Below are 6,000 nucleotides of genomic sequence, written 5' to 3'. Positions count from 1 at the left end.
TTTAATTTGTGATTCTGCCATGTCCTCACCCCCCAAATGGGCAAGTCTACTTCCTGCCTTGCTATGGGGGTCCCATTATTTTTACTCCTGACTTGTTAGGGTTAATAACCCACATACAACCTATATACAACCAAAACGGGAAATAATTAAAAAAATAAATCAAATAAAGACGACCAACTGCCATCCAACATTCCTGTCTTTATTACTCCAAAAGTTAATTTTACAGTAACCTCCCCTTTTTAATGGATGAGTCGCTGCTTAAGTATAATGCACTTCAGTGCTGTCTCTAGAATGACCAATGACGAGAGAGAAGAGCGCACCCAACAGGCCGGCAGTGGAAGTGAAGTTATTGCGCAATTGCGCGGAGCCTTGGCCCACCTCCGCGCACTTTAGGACTTTTACCCCGCCCCTCCAGCCCCAGATACGGAATGTTCCTGTATACAGCGTTACCTACCGTGAGTACCATGGGCAGAACATACCGGCAGTACCTTTCATACCCTCTGGGCTCTGCATTTCTGCTTACCCTGTGATTCAGGACTGGGCTAAACAGGGTTAAACGGTGTTTTACTTTCCCTCTCCACCCCCTGCCCAGCGATCTCCATATAAGCTACATGCGTGGGTTTCATTGACTGGCAAGCGGGAGAGGGCAGTGCCACAGCCGTGCCAGTGAGCGGAGCCATGGGGAGGAGAGCAGCCAGGTGAATAGAAAGAAGATCTGCGCTCCCCCAGCGCTGCCTCCTCCTCCTCCTCTTCCTCCCTCCCTTTCGCCTCCGACTCAGGTCTCCCTGCGCTTTCCTCTCGGCACAAACTGTTTCCTTGGGAGCAGCCACTTTGGCACCTCCGTCCGATCCATTCACAACTGGGGGGATCCCCGACCCCTCGTTACCAGGACACCCACCAACTGGGGAACCCCAATCTTGGAGTTGCGGACACAGGACTCACTTTCTGCTCCCCAGGACTCCTTCCTTTTGGACTTTTCTCCTGCTCCGATGAGAGGCTTCTCCCCCTGCAAAGGTAAGTGATCCATTAACCCCTTGTACCCCGGAAGACTTTTCCAGCTGCCATACTAATAACGCCTGCGGGTTAACAGCTGGCACTTAGTGAGTGGGGCTATTTGGAGCCAAGTGGATAAATGTACTTTACAGGATAGGTACCAGGGTCCCTATATCCAGGCTATAGGGCAGCCCATGGGATTATAGCAGGGGGTGAGTCCTGATAGGGTCCCTATATCCAGGCTGTAGGGCAGCCCATGGGATTATAGCAGGGGGTGAGCCCTGATAGGGTCCCTATATCCAGGCTATAGGGCAGCCCATGGGATTATAGCAGGGGGTGAGTCCTGATAGGGTCCCTACATCCAGGCTATAGGGCAGCCCATGGGATTATAGCAGGGGGTGAGTCCTGATAGGGTCCCTATATCCAGGCTGTAGGGCAGCCCATGGGATTATAGCAGGGGGTGAGTCCTGATAGGATCCCTATATCCAGGCTATAGGGCAGCCCATGGGATTATAGCAGGGGGTGAGTCCTGATAGGGTCCCTATATCCAGGCTATAGGGCAGCCCATGGGATTATAGCAGGGTGTGAGCCCTGATAGGGTCCCTATATCCAGGCTGTAGGGCAGCCCATGGGATTATAGCAGGGGGTGAGCCCTGATAGGGTCCCTACATCCAGGCTATAGGGCAGCCCATGGGATTATAGCAGGGGGTGAGCCCTGATAGGGTCCCTATATCCAGGTTATAGGGCAGCCCATGGGATTATAGCAGGGGGTGAGTCCTGATAAGGTCCCTATATCCAGGCTATAGGGCAGCCCATGGGATTATAGCAGGGGGTGAGCCCTGATAGGGTCCCTATATCCAGGCTATAGGGCAGCCCATGGGATTATAGCAGGGGGTGAGCCCTGATAGGGTCCCTATATCCAGGCTGTAGGGCAGCCCATGGGATTATAGCAGGGGGTGAGTCCTGATAGGGTCCCTATATCCAGGCTATAGGGCAGCCCATGGGATTCAGACCAGGGAAAATGGGTCACACCTGTCCTGTGGGTGCTGCTCAGCTCAGGGCACTAGTGAATAAGTGCATTATAGTGAGGGAATTAATTAGGGGACATGGGGAGTGTATGGTGACAGCCCACAGCTATCTCTTTTCAGTGGAACACAATGCTGGCTGCTATCTCCTTACAGATACCCGGCTCTGTCTCTGGCTTTGCAGGAATTCCAATTGCCTTGCTGGGCAGGTTGTAAGGTAGTACATAAAGGGTTTTGCCCCCCACCCCCAGTTGTACAGGGTCGGCTTGGGCAACAATGCTGCTAAATGTACAAATGGGATATGTTAATGTATACATTAGGGGTTGAAGCCCTCCAGCTGTCATTCTGCTGTAAGTCCCAACATCCTACCAGCACCGCATTTAGAGTTGCAGTTCAACAACAATTAGTAACTCGCAGATCCAAATTCCTGGAATTACATTTTAAAAAAATTTCCTAAGCATTTCTTACCCCCAAGTGTGATGATTTAACCCTAACGTGGAGTTTATACTGGGGGTGGGGAGTTAGTGTTTGTTAATATAAATTTTAGGTCACCCCTCCTATTTCTGTTTGCCATCAGCACATTATAATTGCCAGCCATCTTCCTATGCACGCTTTTGTATGTCCCTTATAAATAATTCATCTGTACACGGCTGCATTTGTTGTAAGTAGTGGGAAGGGAGGCTGACTGTCAGCTTTGGGGCCAAGAGGCGCCGGAGCACCCTGTGCAGAGTGTGGGACCTCACAGAGCTGCGCTAGCTATTCCATATTCTGTTCCTCAGCATAGCGCAGCCCTTAGGGGCTCTATAATATAGTTAATGGGGGCACAGATATTAGTAGGTGTCTGTAGACCCTTAATTCCGTGGCCAGGTTAATGTGGAATGAGTAGTTAATGCAGAATGACCAGGTTACCTTGTTTGCTTGGAGTGTTGATAAGAGAGCCTGACCCCATAGGCACCAGTTCATCCATAGTCCCTGCTACATGTACTTCCAAAATCCCCCTAAATCCCCCCTTATATAATGACCGGGTTATTTATTTTACTTGGACCATTAATAAAAGAGAGCCTGACCCTCTATCATGATAGGCACTATCCATATCTTCCATAGTCTCTCTGTATCCAGTACCTCCCAAATTCCAGCATCCCTTTGCCAATCACTCTGGTCTCTGAGTACGTAACTAGGTTACTGAGATAGAACTGCCCATACACATTTAAGGGGACATATTGCATGAAAATCAGTATTGTGCCACTGAATTGCACTCTTCTAAATATAGAAGGAATGTTCTTTAAAAAGTAGTGTTTGGGGCTGATTTATTAAAATTTTCTCCTAAAATCCCACTAGCCCCACCCATAGGTTCAACTTCCTTTGCCATGCTGTTCAGTGGTGCCAGCGGCACTCAGCACTCTAGGATGGGAACCAATCAGCAGTTAGGCTGACCTGATAGGGGACTGAAGCCTGTCTTTGCTTGTGTGAGTTCAGGGCTTTGATTGGCTATCCCCCTCCTTCTGTGCTTCAGGCAGTGGACACGCCCACCCCTCATTTGAAACACGGACAGGGACCCGAGAGGATCTTATACTGTATGTCCCCTTTAAGATTTTTCTCTCCCTAATGACTGATTTCAGTGCGATTCAACAAATCTGTCAAATTATTATTAATAATAATATTATTATTGTTCATTCATTTGAATTATTATTAGTAATATCTGGTGATTTCTCATCCAGCATCGGGTAGAAAATCGTTAATGAAACGTGTATGGGCAGCTGGGGGGGGATATTCAGCAAGGAAACAAATATTGTTGATGGTGTAATAATTGCTGGGGGTCAGGAGGTTTACAGTGCCCCCCTAAATCTGTGACCAGCTTGATATGGCATCTGTAGTCACTGCATAATGACCAGATGATTTATATTGCCCAGGACATTGATAAGAGAGCCTGACCCTCTATGAAGATAGGCGCTAGATCTTCCATAGTCACTGTTAATTGTACTTGCAGTATATCTGGCAGGGAAATAGAAGGTAATAGAAATTGCAGGGGGCATAAAATCTGCAACTGCTTCAGATGCCCCCCCTAAATCTGTGGCCAGCTTGATGTGACAGTCGTAGTCGCCGCAGAGTAACCGGATCATTTCTTTTGCTTGGACTGCTGGTAAAAGAGAGTCTGACCCTTTATCATGATAGGCTCTAGTTGTTCCGTAGTCACTAGATACCTGCACAGGTATGGGATCCCTTATCCGGAAACCTGTTATCCAGAAAGTTCCAAATGACGGAAAGCCCATCTCCCATAGACTCCATTATAAGCAAATAATTGAAATTTTTTTAAAAATGATTTCCTTTTTCTCTGTAATAATAAAACAGTACCTGTACTTGATCCCAACTAAGATATAATTACCCCTTATTGGGGCAGAACAGCCCTATTGGGTTTATTTAATGGTTAAATGATTCCCTTTTCTCTGTAATAATAAAACAGTACCTGTACTTGATCCCAACTAAGATATAATTACCCCTTATTGGGGCAGAACAGCCCTATTGGGTTTATTTAATGGTTAAATGATTCCCTTTTCTCTGTAATAATAAAACAGTACCTGTACTTGATCCCAACTAAGATATAATTACCCCTTATTGGGGCAGAACAGCCCTATTGGGTTTATTTAATGGTTAAATGATTCCCTTTTCTCTGTAATAATAAAACAGTACCTGTACTTGATCCCAACTAAGATATAATTACCCCTTATTGGGGGCAGAACAGCCCTATTGGGTTTATTCAATATTTAAATGATTTTTAGCAGACTTCAGCTATGGAGATCCAACTTATGGGAAGATCTCTTATCTAGACCCCAAGTCCCGAGTATTCTGGATAACAGGTCCCATACCTGTACTTCCAGAATTCTCTTGTGCAGAGGGTAGCACACCCCTTCTGTCAATCACTGTAAGGTCTTCTAATCACATGCCGGGCTCGGAGTTTCTAGGTTACTGAAAGTGTTAATAGCAGCTTGAGGGGGCTGGGCAGTATATTCAGCAAGGAAACTAATATTGTTGTTGAAGTAATAGAAATTGCTGTGTGTTGGAAGCTCCCCCTAGGTTTGCTATAGAAATTGCAAAAAACATAATTATAGATGCAAAAAAATTTACCAATGAGAATTTTACTGACAAAAAACTTCATTATAGATGCAGAAGAAGTGACCAATGAGAATGCTGATTCCCAGCACTGTGTCAGGCCCCTTGCTGGTACCTTACATATAGAGATAATGATGGCATTTTCCCCTCATTATATGGCACAGGAATCAGACATGGGGATAAGGGCAGACTTGTTCAGTGCTGGGAAACTGGGTTTAATGCTCCCAACTCCAATTGCAGGAACAGAGAACATGGAGCTGGATTTATACAGATCAGCTGGGATTCTCATTGGGGGATTTTTTGCATTTTAAAGCAGTCGCTGGCTGTGGGGATTTGGGAAAAGTTTTATTGTGCAATATTGCTTTAAGAATACAACCCTGATGTTGCTGGACTACAGCTCCCAGCATGCCTCACCCTTCATTATATGTTACATTATTCTGGAATTTATTGTCCAGCCAGTGTGGTTGAGCAGTGCAGCAGGGTTTACATCCCCTTTAATGTAACATTGCACTGGCCAGATCACCCTGTTCGCTAAGCATGCTGGGAAGTGTGCCTGAACCTCTGTTGTTGGTTACTATATTCTCCTGCCCATCATGTACAGTAGAAGAAGAACCACATAGGGCACCTAGCTCTTTCTTCTGACAAGCTGGGCTTTCATATCTGGGGTTCGGAGAGCGTGGGTGAAAGTGATATTGTCCATGGCTTAAAGGGCAACTTCACCCAACAGCAGTTTTTTTGCCGAATGAAAGAGAATGTCATTCGAAGCGACTTTCCTGCGCACATTCATTAAACATGTCCAATGGTTTCCAAGTTATGCGTGACTGTAATTGCAATGGAAAGCAGCCATTGTTTATCCCTTTCTGTTTATCGGTTC

The 6,000-nt window shown here is 46.2% G+C and overlaps 1 protein-coding gene across 7 annotated transcripts in view; it reads left to right on the top strand.

The window, feature by feature from the left end:
* Nucleotides 1-466: 466 nt before the first annotated feature.
* shank2 (SH3 and multiple ankyrin repeat domains 2) overlaps nt 467-6,000 on the top strand; it is a 310,238-nt gene continuing 304,704 nt past the window's right edge. For 5 of the 7 annotated variants that reach the window (XM_031899735.1, XM_031899734.1, XM_031899733.1 and 2 more), the window contains exon 1: nt 467-1,014. The gene's annotated coding sequence lies outside the window, so the exon portion shown is untranslated. The remainder of the gene's footprint in view (nt 1,015-6,000) is intronic. The other 2 variants (XM_031899736.1, XM_031899737.1) reach the window with 2 other exon arrangements.

The sequence above is a fragment of the Xenopus tropicalis genome, chromosome 4, assembly GCF_000004195.4.
Source record: "Xenopus tropicalis strain Nigerian chromosome 4, UCB_Xtro_10.0, whole genome shotgun sequence".
Taxonomy (NCBI): domain Eukaryota; kingdom Metazoa; phylum Chordata; class Amphibia; order Anura; family Pipidae; genus Xenopus; species Xenopus tropicalis.
The sequence above is the reverse complement of the archived record's forward strand: the minus strand, read 5'-3'. Positions and strand labels throughout refer to the sequence as shown.